This window comes from Athene noctua, chromosome 2, assembly GCF_965140245.1.
Source record: "Athene noctua chromosome 2, bAthNoc1.hap1.1, whole genome shotgun sequence".
Taxonomy (NCBI): Eukaryota; Metazoa; Chordata; class Aves; order Strigiformes; family Strigidae; genus Athene; species Athene noctua.
In genome coordinates this window covers 5,088,081-5,106,187 of record NC_134038.1, presented here as the reverse complement: position 1 = coordinate 5,106,187, position 18,107 = coordinate 5,088,081, and the positions used below count along the sequence as shown (strand labels likewise).

Sequence of the window (18,107 nt, the reverse complement as noted above, 5' to 3'; positions counted from 1 at the left end):
AAGACGACTGCATAGGAATAAGCAAGAACAATCCTCAGAGCACTGTGTATGTCCCCAAAATGTGGGGAGCTACAACTACAGACAGGATAGGATAGAGGAATGTGCTGGTCTGCTGCTTGTTTGTTTGTTTGTTTTAAACTCTCAGGCTATTAAACCCAGCTTGTTAACATTTAGAGGAACATCGGGCATAGGACTCTAAAGACTTTCCATGTCATCAACTCCTATTCCCTACTTCCTCATGCAACCAAGTAATAGCCCCATTAAGTGATAAATATATCAAATTTCACCTTCTTTAAGCATCAAAACACAAGGGCATATAGTGACAAAGGGTAACAGCTTTAAACTGAAAGAGGGTAGATTTAGATTAGATATAAAGAAGAAATTCTTCCCTGTGAGGGTGGTGAGGCCCTGGCACAGGTTGCCCAGAGAAGCTGTGGCTGCCCCCTCCCTGGAAGGGTTCAAGGCCAGGTTGGACGGGGCTTTGGGCAACCTGGGCTAGTGGAAGGTGGCCCTGCCCGTGGCAGGGGGGCTGGAAGTAGATGATTTTTAAACTCCCTTCCAACCCAAACCATTCTATGATTATGGGTGCCACATCACTCCCAATGCTCCTGATTTATGTGCCAATTTCTTTTTTTTTTTAATCCTACTTTCAATACTCTATATTGAAACTTCTTTCCTTCTACCCCATCTCCTCCTTTTTCCTCCATACATACTCCCAGAAAACAATGGCCTGCAGTCAGGGCAAGTTTCTTAACTATAAACTATTTTACAGATTGTCATGGTAAACGGGAGAGGCTTCTGACAGTTGGAAGCCACCACTCCTGTCTTCAAGGAGGGCAAGGAGGGAGGGTCTGGATAACTACCACCTGGTTAGCCTTAGCTCCATTCCTGACAAGGTGTGGAGCAAATAACCCTAGGAAACATTTCTAAAAATACGAGGACAAGGTTATCGGAAGTAGTTTGCGTGGATGTATGAAGGGGAAATCATGCCTGACCATCCTGGTAGATTTCTATGATGAAAGTACTAGCTGGATAAGAGAAAGTTGTTTCTCTTTACTTCAGCAAGGATTTAAACACTGTCTCCCATGAAAACATTCCTATAAACAAGCTGATGAAGTATGGACTAAATAAATGGATGGTGAGATGACATGGAAACTGTCTGGACTGTCAGGCTCAAAGGGTTGTGATCAGCAGTGTGAAGTCCAGGTGAAGGCCAGCCACTACAAATAAAAGATCACTAAGAACACAAATTTCTAAAGGAAAAAAGAAGAAATTCTAAGTTATCTAAATTTTAGTCTTGTTTAACATGTTTCATCATGTCTGCAATACTACATAGGTCAGGTTCACTGATTAAAATGTTAACCTTTTCCCTAACAAACCATGCTGTTGCTATTGATCTATGTGGACATTAGCTATGAAATACGGATGGGAGTGCAGGGAAGAAAGCAGTGCCAAAAGCACAGCAAAAATAAGCATAGAAAGTTTCACTAGAAAGGCTTGCAAATCGACTTAATGTCAAGATCTTAGTTGTCATCTCCCCACCTCCCCAAAGTGTTCAATGCAAAAAAACAGATACCAAACAGCAATAGCTTAGAAAGGATACATATATTGCTTTTCCAAGTATCAGAGGTATGTAACAATGGGGAAATGTACATTATGTACATATGTACAATATGAGGTTATGAGGATTAGATTATTAAAACTACTCAACAAAATTTTTAAATAGTAAGATTTAACACACAAATAGCAAAGGAAGCTTCCTGAAAGTGACATTTAAATTCTGTTGGCAATAATCTCATCCAGTAGTAATAAAAATTTTGTGATTTTGGTATTTAGAAATCTAGAAACAGCACTTACCTCGCTGGTAATGAAAAGAACTAAAAGGCATATTTGCATCAAAAGAAGAAAAGCCTTCTCACATCTTCTGAAGCCTAAGGGGCACGCAGGTAACTATTTTAACCTGATAGCACTAACATTTCAGTTCCATACACTTTCATTTGTAAAACTACCTCATAATTTAAGTGCAAATTAAAAAATTACAACCAAAACCATCACAAATATAAGAAAATTAAATTTACTGTTGTCTAAAATCAGAATTCTTAATAAAATTTGCACATTCCTAGAAGCAAAAAATTCCTGATTTTCAAAGGGATTACTGAAAACATTATTTTTAGTGAAAAAGACAGTGCAGGTTTCCTTCTGTAATCCCTTAAGCACTTTATGAGGCATTCTGACATGAGAGGAACTGTTTACAGTCTTGGTGAAGCTTGTATTTCGTTGTTAATTGAAGTGACAAATCAAAAAAACCACTATTTTGTGGTTTTTTACTTTTGACTACACAGTTGATTACTTTTTTTATCCCTTTAAGCAGGGACATTAACAACACTTCTCTGCTCATGGTATTGAGTTTGTTCTCAGCCGCATGAATAATCGCTGCATAATTTATTACCCCCTGCAATACATGTGAGCATTTATTTTAAGAATTCTGCATATTCTTAATTCTGTCAGTTCTTGCTACTGCAACTTCATCTGGCAATTTCTCAACTGATTTTTAAACTTTCCATCTTTAAACATCATAGAAAGTATCCATGCCATTGTTTGGTGGTGGTGGTGGTGGTTTTAATTCTAGTCTGAAAAACTACGCTGCATTTCAAGTTGCTATATTTAAGTTCGCCACAGAGGCAGGTGTAGATTTAGGATAAGGAAGATCTGATTACACAGCACAGCATTAAACACCCCACCTCATATCCGGTGGGTAAGAGAAAAAAGCAGCAACAGGTTGTTTTGAGGCAGTGTGCTTCTGTGAGACGTGCCAGGAGATGAATCTGGTTTAATTAAATACTAGCAGGCTGTATGTGAGACACAAGGCTGTACACACTAACAAAAGACTGAATGAGGACATGCTTTTAATTCAGTAAGAACAACTTGTTTAGGTTGAACTAAATTGTGTAACAACTTTTTTGGGGGTTTTGTTCCTAAATGAGCACTTGGAACTTAAACCAGTTCAAAAATCATTTAATATTTCAAGGTAACAATGACAGTGTGCGGATGGTGCCTACCTAAATTGTACCCTATACATCAAAAAACCACACACAAAACCATCAGACAGACTTCAAATACACTGCATATCTGAAAATAGGCTACACAAAGGATGCTCGCTTCCTATTAATTTTTCAATACCTTATGTTAGGAGACAGGAAGATTTTACCTGACTCACCAGATGTGCTTTGAAGGAGAGAGTCATCAAGAACAAACGTCTGTACCTAAGATTCCATTCTGGGAGAATGTTTTGTTCCATTTTTAACCAAAAAAACAGTATATGCTCATTTCTTGTATTTGTCTTTATACTCCTCTACCTACCTGGTAAAGTTCTTTGGCATAGCTTTTTACTTCCTTACTATTTGTTGATTCTGGTAACGAACACTTATTTGCACCACAGGATCAAGAAGAAAGGACCAAGTCTAAAGAAAAGTCACCTACATCACAGAGATGCTATACCTGTTTTAAATTCAGAGAGCAACGAAATCCAGCAGGGATTGTTTTTAATCCCCAAAGTGCCAACAAAGTTTAACTGCATTTACCAAAGGAAACTAGTCTTTCATTTTTCCAGGCATACTGTGAACACACTCTTGTACCAAGATAACTTCCGAGACAGACAGCAGTACTGTGTTCTCTATCCAGCTTTGAAATTATATTTTAGCAAGTTGCTCTCCAAGCCCCTACTGGTTCACATTCCAAAAATTCTCCGGGCTGATATCCACAGCCTCAAGTACAAGGTAGCATAAAAAACAAGTTACCCACAGACTTCAAAGCAGTGATACAGATTAATGTACGTAACTCTTCTGAGTAACGATTTAGCTAACAACTAATCAACTAATGCATTCAACAGCACACAAACAATCTCTCTTTACAGGATTTTGCTATGAAATGAGAGCAAAAAGGAAGTGTTCTGGATGACCTTGGTATACCACTGACTATACTAATTTACATGTAATAACAACCTCAAACAAGACACTACAAGAAAGACCATTTTAAGTAGTCTCCTCCCTATTGCAAAGTCTTCAAACATTGCAAAAGCCCCCCCTGCCCCACATTATAAAGCTAATTTAGACTACTAAAACCAGGGGGCAAAAGTGAGAACATTTCTAGTGACATCTATTGTCCATTACTAAAAGTGGCACCCAGAAAAAAAGATAAAAGTTCTTCAAAACTTGAAAGAAGAAAATACCGTTATTTATTGCAAAAACCAGTCCTGATGATTAAAATTTCCCATCTGAATGTAGAACCTCATCTTTATTCAAATACATTATATCTTATCCTGGCTATTTGTCCAATTTGACAAATTTCTTTTGAATTTTAATCCCACCATGCAACGTGCTCATAACTCTTTTTGTATTGGTGTTACTGGCAGATTAAATAGGCACATAAAGTCCGTCATCACAGTCATTAATGAAAATACTGTAATACCACAGGACAAGTTAAGACCTCGGTGGGACTGCATTTGACACATCTTTCTCTTCTGACAGTATTTTAGCTTTTTTAGAACAGGTTTCTTTAGTTCATTTATCAGTGAATACTGACAAGTCCCTGCCATAGGCAAGCCATGGTGTGCAGCTTGTCTACCCTCTATAAAGACCTCTTACCATACCACGGAAAAAGGTTACAGCTTCAAAATCCTGGGCAAATTTTTGCCTTCTATCAGTACTTCAGTGACTCAGCTAAAAAGTACAAGTAGGACACTCCCACACACATATCCAAATTGAAAATAATCATCTCATTATGACTCAGATTCACAGTACCAAACTCTACAAGTCCCAAATGGAAACTCGGAAGAAGTTTCATCACACATCCTTGTTTTAGAAGCTGCAACAAAACCCCACAGCCCTTATCTTCCTGTCAGCCTGACCTAAACACCAGGCATTTATTTTTCCAGTATTTTCCACAAGTACTTGCCTTCCTGACAACCACTCTCAGCAGTCAAAATAATTTTAAATGTCCTCCTTAAAGAAAACGTCTTCCACATTTAGAGTTCTCTTCACTGCTTCAACCAAATGTTTGGAGTTTTTTTCCAGAACAGCCACACTAAAGTTCTTGTGGAAAGACTACAACATACTAGCTTTTAATTGAAATTGCTACTTGATTCAAACTGGAAAGAGCAACTACCCCTGGAGCAGATTCATTCTGACTAAGTACCATTATACTCTAGATATTTGCTTGTAAAAAAATATTTTGTGGACAGATGAGAAGCACAAGTCAGTAAGAAGAAATAAAAGAACAGATACATAAGCAAAGTCACCAATGCAGAGTAAGGACAAAAGGCATCAAGCCTGATAACGAACATCCAATCCCTTGCTCAACCAGGAGTAAAAGTGCACTACAATTATGGTTCTAGAATTCACATCACAAATAGTGAATAAATGGACAAAAATGCTAGGGAACAGAAGACATCCTCATTCTGAGCTCTACATCACAACTTGAGCCCACACAGCACAAGTGAATTTAGAAAGCTTAATACTTGATTAAAGACCAAATGCATCAAGCAATAAACAAAAAGTGCTATTTTTAAAAACCAGGTCGGCGGAGTTGGTTTTTTTGGTGGTTTTTGTTGTCGTTGTGTGGTTGGGTTTTTTTCATTTTTAAACACCACCGATAGGAGACACAGGGTCCAACAGAGCAACAGGGTATTTCCAGCTCCAGCACAAGTCTCCTGTGACCCCAAGCCGGGTGAACGTGTCTGTCACCTTCCCCACTACCACCTGGGGAGATTCCTTCCACCCATAAACCACCCATCCACGTTTCCCTGCACACTGTCCCTCTGATTCATCACTAATACGATTTGTGGCTGCTCCTAATCTGTTATTCTGACAGCTGTATCACACGCTGTGCTGAGTCGTTTTAAGCATTAGCTATATCACACGCGTATTTAACAACTGTATATAAATATATCTGTTGCCTCCTCTCCTTGTCAAAATACACTATTTAAATGTAAAAAAATCTGTACCTCAACAGGTTTTGTTTTGACCTCAGATCCCCACATGACTAACTACCATGACAGTACCAATAAGAACCGATATTCTGATTACATAAAAGCATGACTATATTTCAAGCAAGCTGCTTGCTGTCACATCAAGACAGAAATGAAAGAAGACAACTTACCTGCTGGCAAGGGAAGTCTTGAAATATCTGTAACAATAAAGAAATACATTTAGAAACAGAAGGAAAAATAGCTGTAAAATTGCACTGGCCTAATCAGTTTTCTGCAAGGCTGTACTTGTTTAATAAAGCACATTATCTGAAGCAATTTGCTAGCTGCTAGGCATGCCACATGCAAATCAAAAGCATTTTCCTTGTCTCACCCTGTTCATTAACAAGATTACATTTTGCCCACCTAACTGAAGGACAAAGATTATACTGCTAGGCAATGAGCATAATTACTACAGCAGAATACAGGTCACTACACACAAATTAAGTGTTACATATGGATTTCACCATTATCACCTACATAATTTCAGAGCTGAAAGCATCAGGATTAGTCTTTGCATACGAAGAGGACATCATCATATGTTTTCTTTATTCTTAAACCTTTAGAGAAAAGGTAGCCAAGCTTACAAATAGGTAAGTATGGAAAACAAGGAAAAATAATTTTAAAAAAGGAGACTGATTTTTGTCACTGAGGCAAACAAGACACAGTTGCTGAACATTTTTATAGTACGTGCCCGGGTTGTCTAGAGCTACTATCAACTTTACAAGAACCACTGTCTCAGAGTCTAAACAGATCATATTAAAAATTATACCCTAAAGAAAGGTGGGTATAAATGTATACACATTAAATTTTCCTGAATAGGTACTTATATAAACTATAACCATTACATTCCTTCTGCTTGCTTTTCATACATTGACTTGTCATCTCAGCACACACAATCGTAACTGAGACTTGAGGTGCCGATCAGAGTTCAGAACAGAAACTAGAACCCACAAAGAAAGAGAAAGCAAGAATTACTCAAGGCCTGTACGGATGAGGACTGGGGATACACATCAAACGGTTAACAAAAGCTGAAATAAATACAAGTGTGGTGGGACAAGAGAGAGGAACTAATAAAACAAATGAGTAAAACTGATCTGAACCTAAGAAAAAGGTCTGCACAGGTATATAATTAAAAGAATACAGCAATGTTGAGTAATAAAATTGTTGTATTGAGTACAAAATCCACGTGGAATCTGAACTTTAACCATAGGTACAGTAACCGGAACAGACTCAGAGATTATCAGGGCAGATGGTCACTGCTTTGCTACCTGTTAGAAGAAATAACAAGGCTTAATAAATTTATAAGCCCTGCTGTCACTAACATTCTTAACACGATGCTTGCTTTCATTTACAATCTGTATTTGTGGCTGGAAAACATGATAAAACTTGAATACCAAAGAGAACTACACCTGAAATTTAAAAGCAGCCTACTAAGAATTTCATAAATGAACTATAGTATTCTGAGGAGACAGTGAAATGGCAACACACAAAGTTGAAACACACTTAAAAGACGAAATTAAAACATCAATAAGATACCACACAAAACGGAGAAAATATTGCATGCTTTATCCTGGTAGAGCATATAAGTTTAAAAAGATAAGAAGGTACATTTAAAAGAGGCTCATCATGCTGTCTGCTTATGAACAAAACCATCTCAGGTAGTAAGATGCTCCAGGGGAAGATCAGATTGCATATTAGCAAAAATTTCTTCACCAAAAGGATTCTCAAGCCCTGGAACAGGCTGCCCAGGGAAGTGGTTGAGTCACCATCCCTGGAGGGATTTAAGACGTGTAGATGTGGCACAAGGTACGTGGTTTAGTGGTGGACATGGCAGTGTGAGGTTTGCGGTTGGACTGAATTTTAAAAATCTTTTCTAACCAAAATGATTCCGTGATTCTGTGAAGAAATGCCTTGAGATAGGAGAAACCCAGACGGGAAGACGACGAATAAACTGGAGGAACAAAGCACCTTAAGTCGCCTCCTGCAACAGCTCCTGCACAGAATCCAGATCAGCACATATGGAATGCAGCTTTCTTCCAGCAGAAAAATATTTTGTAGTGACAATTCGGAAAATTAATTGAAGAGAAAGTCTGCATCTTTTTGTCTGTTTATATATGTTTAATAATTTCCGTGCACTTTTTTATAAAGTCACAAAAAATTCCTGCTTGGCACTAGTGTATACAACTGTGTAACAACTATAGTTACCTGAGTAAAACAACTAAAATTGCACAGTAGAAAATACCATATTTTATTTTAATTTTTCTACAGTGATAGAAACTAATCTCTAAATGCCATTGTAATTAAAAAACATTGAAAAATTTAAGTTTCTACAAAAAATTACAAGCTGCATTAAAATTTTCTTCTAATTCTTGATGTACTGGAGATGTGTTATCACAGCATTTATTACTCTTGAAGCAGGCTATTTGCTTAAGTGTGCCTACACAACAGATTTCAAGACAGTAATGGTAAACATAACCACCAGAAAAATACATTATCATATACACATAGATAGGCAGAAAACATTAATTTACATTCCAGGAACTTAGCCATACAATTTCAAACACCTCCAGGGAAAGCTCTGCAGCTAAGATATGCACATATTTTTAACTTAAGAAAGACCTGACCATATTCTAGTGTTTGTCCCTTACACCTGAGCTGCTGCTTCCACTGTGATCTCTCCCCACACAGGCACCAGCATTCACACAGATCCCATTACTGCACTGGGACCTACCCAAATGGGGGACCTACCAGATAAGCACTGTTACAAATATAAAGTCAAACATTGTAATGATTTCTTACTTGCATGTTCCACTGCAAATTAGTGCCATAAGTGCATTAACTGAAGAGATGCTACACCTCTGGGACAAGTATTACCGAACAGCTCCCTGCAAGTACACGTAAATACAATTTAGTGTAAGAGAGACTGTTTTCTACAATTAATTGACACACACTAGATTTAAAAACAAGTAGGGCAAAAGAAATTGAAGCCTGAAGGTCAGATCAGTCTACTCAAAATTGCATAAATGTACTTAGCAAGTTACTTGTACCGTATTTTTCAAAGATTTCCATTAAGCACAAGGTTCTTTATAGGCTAATGCATCTTAATTCCAGCAAACACCAGCCACTAGAGAAATATCAACTCATAATAGCAGAAAGGCAGCAAACACTGTCACGATTCCAAAGATAAAAGTACAATCCCACTTCTGTGTGTGTGTGTGTGTGTGTGTTTGTGTATCCAGGCACCACAACAGTAAGTGAAATGTTCATTAGCTTCATGTGTTTCTTATTAGCTGCAGAGTCACATCAGGAACTTCAACAGTATTTCCTACCCTTGGGTTTACCCTGTCTACCCAGCTCGCATTTTTTCTGGCTTGAAACTTCTTAGCTTTATTCTCCAAATACCGTTTTTCATTTACCATTGAACACTGAAAAAAGACTAGTGAATTCTGGCAACATTTTAAAAACTTCATTCAATGAGAAGTAAACTGAGACTACGCATTTAGATAAATATGCATTTCAGATCACGGTTACTAACTCGCTGCCTTTGCTGCGCAAAACCTTTCCCTTTTCTGAAGCACATTCAACCTCTATATAGGAGAAAGTCATTCAATGCTGAGATTTTAAGAGAAAAAACAAAAGGCTCCTCATCTGATTTGTGACTATAAGGAGAGACTAACTGGGGGAGCTGTCCTGTTGGTAAAGATTCCCTCACGCGATGGAGGTCTGGACTAACTTTTTTCCTGCAGCCCATTTCCTCAACGCATGTGAATGCTGTCACACAAACCACGGTTACAGCTGTACAACATGAACCAACCTTACGACTCCTATCTGCTCCAAAGTAGTTCTTCAGGGTGGAATTAACAATTATATTTCTTGCGCTTCTACTCCTACTGGTACTTTCAAGGGATCAGTCACGTTCTGTGTTTATATTCTTACATGTCTCACCGTGCCACTAGGTAGGGAGCAAACTGTCAGTTTGAATAGGCAGAAAGAAAAATAATTTTAGGATCCTATTCTTTAAAAACTTTTACATAGTTTGTAAAGTTTAATCAGTTCTCAAGGAAAACTGGTTTTATCTCAAATAGATATTGGGAGGATGGAGCAGATGGCCTCAAGAGGTCCTTTCCAACCAAAGTTTCTGTAATACCACATACAGATGACAATAGCAGAACAGGAAAGATTCTGTAACAACGTTAGAGGTGCTACAAAATAAGTTCCTCAGCCAACAAAAACTTGCCAAGTAAACCGATTATCTACATGAATTCACTGAGGAACAAAACAGAGACTATGTTTTAAAGAAAGAATACTACTTTTATTTCTATACCCACTGAGATGGTTTGGGGTAGTATAGTCCTCAAACAGGCTTTGTGAATCCCATCACAAATAGCTTTTTCTATGATTTATGGATGCCCCAAGTACCAGGTATCTCTAACACTGTATTTTGTGAAACTATGCATTTTGCATTGCAGAGATTCCTGAAATGTCTTCTTGAAAATGGAGCCACAACTTTAAATTATCTTTCCAAGAGTAACATCTAATCATCAAAAACAGGAATATTTTGTGAGCTTCATGTTCCTACCTCAAGGTAAAATAAGAATATGGCTCCATGGACAACTATGGAGGCTCAGACTCTCACCCCATTTGCAGCACTGATCTTTTTCCAGAGCTGTGGTAAGCAGCAGACCACAAGAAACTTAATCCTGTTCTCCTGTAGCAGGAACTGACTGACTCCAACCTAACAGTATTTCCTTGAAATGAATTCAGATATTCAGTTCATGAACCAATCTCTCATTCCAGCAAAGAGTAAAGGCTTGCAGCACACGAGGAACCACAGACCACAGTCTCCAGGAAGCCAAGCAGCACATGTCATTCGACAACAATCCTTCCAACTGAACTAGGAATATCACAGACTCAACGTAAGATGCAATTTTCCTATTTATCTACTGGTACCAAAATCATTTTGGAATACATGCACATATTCAGCTTTTAGTCTTTGCGTGACTGATGCTGAAAGATCTTTTCTTAGAGGCTGGATTCAACAGCCTTGAAGTCTCCCTTCCTATTACTCTCTGGCATGCTGAAGGCAGCTAAGTGTTCCTCTAATCTTTAGTGAAGTTGAGATCTCACTGCCTATGTCAAATTATTTTGGTTTTTTTTTTTTTTAAGAGTAAATAAGTAAGCAGAAAAAATAAGCCACCTTTAAAAAAAACACTGCTTTGTAAAATTCTGTTTATTGAGAAACTCAAGGGTTTATTCATGATCATCTGACCTATTGAGCAAAGACCTTGGAAATACGATGAATTCATTCTGACAGCACACCCACTAAGGAAAAGCTGTTAAAACGTTTTACAATATGATTAAAAGATTGCATAAACCACCGATTAGATTGTTCCATGTATCTATTTTTTTCCTTCATCATTAAAAGTGCATCCCTTGTTTCTAACCTAAATCTAACCTACTTCTAATTTAGCAATCTGCAGAGCTGAATGTTAATAGCCCTTTATTATATCATTTCCCATTAAAGCAATTTTAGGGCAATTTTAAAGAGCAACTCAGTAAAATCTTTCCTTATATTAGCTATGTAGAATGAGAGGCAGAAATGGCTCACTATAAAGGCCCATTTTTCTAAACCTTTGATCCTCTTTACAAGTCATTAAATGCTCAAACTATTTTTGCTTTTAGTAGCTTCCTCAATTTACAAACACCAATACCTGACACAGTATTCATACGCCAATCATAACAGCACTAAAAATACAATTTGCTTATTTAGATGGAGGGTTTTTTCCCTATTGACATATTTATTGCATTTGCCTTAGGCACAGCAGCAGCCAAATATGCAGCATTAACTGCAAATTTTTATCCGTTACCATGGGGAGAGATGAAGTGAGACAATTACAGGACAGACACCTCCATCCACAGAACTTGCCAGCAATTTTTTGTGCTTTGGCCAGATCAGAAGAAATTAATTGCAGAAAATTACACATCTTTTGTTTACAACCCTACTTCATAGGAGATCCATGTTGCACTGCAGTCCTTTATTATCTTTGTTTAAATCTTTGCTTCAAGTTTCTTCCAGTACTTGAAGAGGGACTGCAAGAAAGATGGGGAGGGACTGTTCATCAGGGAGTGTAGTGATAGGACAAGGGGTAATGACTTTAAACTGAAAGAGGGCAGATTTAGATGAACTATAAGGAAGAAATTCTTTACTGTGAGGAGGGTGAGGCCCTGGCACAGGTTGCCCAGAGAAGCTGTGGCTGCCCCCTCCCTGGAAGGGTTCAAGGCCAGCTTGGACGGGGCTTTGGGCAACCTGGGCTAGTGGAAGGTGGCCCTGCCCATGGCAGGGGGTTGGAACCAGATGAGCTTTAAGGTCCCTTCCAACCCAAACCATTCTATAATGCTGTAACTGTGAATATCAGCAGTAATGATTTAATGTTTGTTTTTATATCTGTTGAAAAGGTTAACTAGCAAGCAGCCAGAAAGAACCGCCACAAGATCCTCCTTGGGAAACACACATAGCCTATGTTACATTTTTGAGTAGTTCTGTTTAAGCAGTTATTAGTTTTAATGGAAGCTGCTGCCTCTGAAACACAAAATCACACAAAATTAAGGCAAATTAAAATAAGAGGACCAACTGAAGTACTGCACAGAACATTAACGTTTTTTTCAGACTATGTGTTTGGCTGACAGAATAGGTACTAGGCACATTTATAATGTGATCACCACCATATCTGACACATACCTCAAACAGCTTTAAACACATGAGTATAATGTTATTACAGCAGTACAAGTGTCAGGTAACTTGTCTTGTACCTCAGGAACATGTTCAGTTTATATTTGCTTCCATAACTGACAACAAATTGACATATCAGTAGCTAATTAACTGCTGCATTATTCTCACTGCCCCCAATCTTCTGTTTATACCTGCTTTCTGCTTCCCACCCACCATCATTTAAAAACAAAAGTAATATTCAGTCTCCTGAGGATACAGAATCGACACCAAAAAAAAATTTCAACCGTTTCCAATCACAATTTCCCCTCTCTCACTGAAACTCCTCCTAAATAATTCTGCTTATGGTTCACAAATACTAGGTTTTGAAACTGAGAATAATCCAAATTCTGATTAAGATGCTGACAGTAATCCACATGCATTTTCATTCATCTCAGCTGAACTCTGCCCTCAACTAAATGCGCAGGCACCTGGAAACTTTAAATTCATTTACATCACATCACTGAGCATGGCCAGTGTGGCAGGGGCACTGTCCCCACCACCCCTGACAACACTAGAAACATCTTGACCATTGGAAGGAAAAAGTTAAAACTAGAAACCATGGTTTGGGGGTTGAGAGAAGCTTCGAGACTGCTGACCACATATAACCACAGATCGGATTCAGCTAGAGTATAAATGGAGCCCCACCGGAGAGCAAGTGGAGCCAGTTCTCCTTGGAGCAGGGTCTGTGGTCAGGGACTATCCTCTTGGGTTGGGATGCTGCCCAAGGTAACTCCTCAAGACCAAGAGCCCTCATCTTTTAGATGAATGACTGTGAGCTTTGAGTCATCACACCAAACTTAAGATCCTAAGTCAGCTGTGTAGTAATTAATTCCATTTGGCATCTTGAACCTGTGGTTTATTAATCACAGAAACATATAGGTTGGAAAAGACTTTGAAGCTCCTCCAGTCCAACCATGAACCTCACACTGACAGTTCCCAACTCCACCAGATCCCTCAGCGCTGGCTCAGCCCGACTCTTCAACCCCTCCAGGGATCCCGGGGACTCCCCCCCTGCCCTGGGCAGCCCATTCCAACGCCCAACAGCCCCTTCTGCAAAGAAATGCTTCCTAAGAGCCAGTCTAAACCTTCCCTGGAGCAACTTGAGGCCATTCCCTCTCATCCTATCACTTGTTACTAGATTAAAGAGACTCATCCCCCCTCTCTGCCCCCTCCTGGCAGGGAGTTGCAGAGGGCCAGGAGGTCTCCCCTCAGCCTCCTCTTCTCCAGACTGAACCCCCCCAGTTCCCCCAGCCGCTCCCCAGCAGACCTGTGCTCCAGACCCTGCCCCCAGCTCCGTTGCCCTTCTCTGGCCACGCTCGAGTCATTCAATGGCCTTTTTGGGGTGAGGGGCCCAAAACTGAACCCAGGAATCGAGGGGCAGCCTCCCCAGTGCCGAGTACGGGGCTCAGATCCCTTCCCTGTCCCTGCTGGCCACGCCAGTGCTGACACAAGCCAGGATGCCATTGGCTGCCTTGGCCACCTGGGCACACTGCTGGCTCCTGTTCAGCAGCTAATGTCTGTCAGTGTTGGGTGATTTTGATTAGAGCAGGCTTCATTTCTGGTTTATCACCTGTTAAACAATTTTGGTTTAAATAAATTTCCTTTGAGTTTGTCATCTCCCTAATTTGATTTTGTAAGCTTCTACGACATTTAAATTGGTCTAGTTGGCAGGATGTCAATAGAGGAATTGTAATAGAGGCACAGCTGTAGCCCTTCTCCCCCAGGTGAAAAATGCATTAATAAGTTGTTCAACTCAGCAGTGGTCATACACTAGAAAAATGCCACAGAAATAGTCGAGATAGCAAAGACAAAGGAACTATATATGTGCCACCCTAGTCACCTGCTTGATTCAAGCTCAAGAACAACATAATTACTGGTAGAGTTGCAAAGGATAACTTAAAAACACAATTGGAAATAGATTGTTTAATGGGAGAACTGAAACAAGAGAGAGAGGATTCATCTACTAGAACAAAAAATTGAGATCATGTTAGCACAAGTAAAAAAGCCCCCCAGTATTGTCCAAATCCAGAAGTTGCTTAAGGATATAGACCCTGATGAAAGTAATTCAAAGTAGAGGAGTTGGAGGAAAAGGGTATGTGACCTCTTATTAAACCAGAGAAGCACACAGGCCCGCCAGGTGGGAACCCCCAAACCACTGTCGGCACAACCCCCCAGACAGGACCTGAGCTCAGTGAATTACAGGCTAAGTTCCCACACAAGCCACACAAAACCAAGTATCTGTTGCGAGTTTCTCTGCCAGGGGGATTAGATATTGTTGAGCGATGATGAAGCAAGGGGATTTTGGGGCTCAAGAATGTTTCTGAGTGATAGGCCAGCAGGTGAGCAGCTGATAACATCTCCAGTAGCTTATTGGGCTGGGGGTGTGGACATCAAGGAAAGGGGGGAACCCATTACTATTAAGATAAAAGGATTGTCAGAGCTGGTGGAAGTAGTACAAAAGGCCGCTTGTATTCGGGCAACGTATGAAAGAGAGCACCAAGGGATAGATACTGATGGCTGCACCCATGGACCCCAGCCACTTTAGACCTCTTATTAGGGCACTACTGGATGCTTTAAAAATACATGTCCAGTCCCTCAGAGAAGGAATTCAGCAGACCATTGAACATAATATAGCAAAACCCTCAGAATCTATCCAGGCATATACCGGCTACATAATATAGTTACAAGCACAAAACAGAATAGACTGATGTAGACAGTGGCAGAGATGGTAACAGAAAGGTCTGGCAGGACAGTCAAAACCCCCACCCTGCACAGCCTCCCCACTGGAAACCTGAACCCTTCCAAGGTAGATTGGATCAGACTCATAATCCAGGAAGAAATGACCTTTGGCAAAAAGCATTAACACCAGGGGTACCCAGGGTAAAGTTGCACCATAAACCATATTCAGAAGCTGATGAAATTGCTAGAAGGGAAAACTAAACACCAAGGGGAACCATTCTCATGGCAGCATAACTAATTCTTTTGCACCCCTGTGAAAGGGACCAAGATAGAAAACTGGAAGTGGTGCTTTGGGGTTGGGTGCCCCACTCTGTGTGATGAATTCCTGATGATGGTCCACTGACAAGGAACCACATATCCATAACCCTGCAGGCCCAAGACAAATAAGCTTCAAATTTAATAGATACAGGGGTCCAAATTAGTGTTTTGAATAAGCTACAAACCAAAGAGTTAGGAATTAGACAGTCAAGGAAAACTATATACAGGATAAGGGTTAACTGGTTTAACAGAAAAACGTCCCATAGCTCAAAGTCACCTCTGGCTACCTGGGGAAAAAAGAATGATGGCTGGGGAAGCAGCTTTGAGCCCTTACAAGGGAAGCACACTGGGATCCGATGTGCAGGTGGGCAAGTGGTAGTATCTACCCAATGTCAGCGTGTGAAGTTTTGGGAGCCAAAGGGTAGAAGCTGGTCATGTTAGGAGCCTGCAGCTGCACTCTGAAGTGACTCCCATCTCTCAAGATCTATCCAGCAACGAAGAACCAAATTTTAGATGAGGCCTAATGAACAATAAGATATTAAATAAAAAAGATCTGGTGGAAGCTACATTCAAGGAGGTTCAGAGCAGCAAGAGAAATTACTCAGTCATTACTCAGGGCAGGTGGGATCAACCTCATCACACAAGAGTTACAGAGCACGCAGATTCTGAGCAATTCAGATAAAGAATTTATTCTCAATACCTACACAAGTCCTATATACAACTTTCGCCTATGGGGATGAGAGGTATGGACAGAGAAGAGACTGGAGTAGGGTCCCCGAGAATTGGTTTTATTCAGCATCACAAAATGCCTAAGTGAAATCTTCAAGTCTGCAGATGATATTAAGCTCTTGTGGGTAGGCAAAAGCTATGACAATGAGGGGAAAAAAATCCAAAAGTATATCACCAAATGAAACAAGTTGCCAAAAGACAGCAGATACTTCAACATACAGATGTGATGTAATGCATCTAGGGGAAAAATAGTCTGAGCAATAGCTCCTTAACCACTTAACACTTGCACTTTCTCCAGTTCCAACTGTGGGAGGAAGGCTGAGTCACTGTTTTCTCTGAAATGATCAGCTCAATGTGTAGTAGCTGATCAAAAAAAAAAAAGGCAATGAAACATGTGTATCAGGAATGATACTGAAAACATGGTACTTATATTACTGTACAAAACAATAAAGCATCCAGATCTTGCGTTCAGTTCTGGTCTCTGCATCAGAAGGAACACAAAGTAGAATAGGAGAGTGTCTAGAGCAGGCCAGCTGAAGTGATCGAGGGATGAAGCAGACACCATGTATGGCCAGACTGCAAAGACTTCTGCAGCTGGAAGGACATGAGGCTTACAGTGAATGACTGCAGCTTATGGGGAAGAGGGAGGAGAGGAAAAGCAAATCAATGCAGCACCACTGTTCATCAAATCCTGCCTGTATTAGTAGTATGAGGCATTTGAGGAAACTACTGGAGATCAGCTTCTAACCAGTTACGAGTGCCTCTCTCCACAGCTGGCAGTCAGCTTCCTGCTCACCGCTCTCCTGCGGTGAGAAGGGTGTGGAGGCAGGTACCACCAGCAAGTTCAAAGGCAGCCATCAGATTCACAGTGGGTTGACAAGGAAAGATCACAGGGGAAGTGCTGGCTGGCATCCCTGAGGCAACGGGGATGCTGAGGAAATACAAGGCCAGGCGTGAAAACTCTATGGAAACAACATCTCCTGCTGCCACCAAGGCAGTGCTGGGCTGGAGATCACTGCTCTCATCCAGCAGCATCGCTTCTGTCAGCAACAGCGTGGCCAGCAGGACTAGGGAAGGGATCATCCCCCTGTACTCTGCACTGGTGAGGCCGCACCTCCAACACTGTGTTCAGTTTTGGTCCCTCACTACAAGACAGACATTGAGGTGTTGCAGCATGTCCAGAGAAGAGCAACAAAGCTGGTGAAGGGTCTAGAGCACAAGTCCTGTGAGGAGCAGCTGAGGGAACTGGGGTTGTTTAGCCTGGAGAGAAGGAGGCTCAGGGGAACCTTATCGCTCTCTACAGCTCCCTGAAAGGAGATTGTAGTGAAGTGGGTGTCAGTCTCTTTTCCCAAGTAAAAAGTGATAAGAGGAATAGGCCTCAAGTTGCACAAGGGGAGGCTTAGAGTGGATATTAGGAAAAATTTCTTTACCAAAAGGTTTGTCAAGCCCTGGAACTGGCTGCCCAGGGAAGTGGCTGAGTCCTCATCCCTGGAGGTGTTGATGTGGTGCTTAGAGACATGGTTCAGGGGTGGGCTTGGCAGTGTTAGGTCACCGGCTGGACTCAATGATCTTAAGGGTCTTTTCCAA

General features: G+C 40.4%; 1 protein-coding gene across 3 annotated transcripts in view; it reads right to left on the bottom strand.

The window, feature by feature from the left end:
• Positions 1 to 18,107, bottom strand: part of PTK2 (protein tyrosine kinase 2) — a 227,170-nt gene that overhangs the window by 175,333 nt on the left and 33,730 nt on the right. For 2 of the 3 annotated variants that reach the window (XM_074898370.1, XM_074898371.1), the window contains one exon: positions 6,157 to 6,183. The exons of the other annotated variant lie outside the window; for it this stretch is intronic. The gene's annotated coding sequence lies outside the window, so the exon portion shown is untranslated. The remainder of the gene's footprint in view (positions 1 to 6,156; positions 6,184 to 18,107) is intronic. 3 annotated transcript variants of the gene reach the window in all.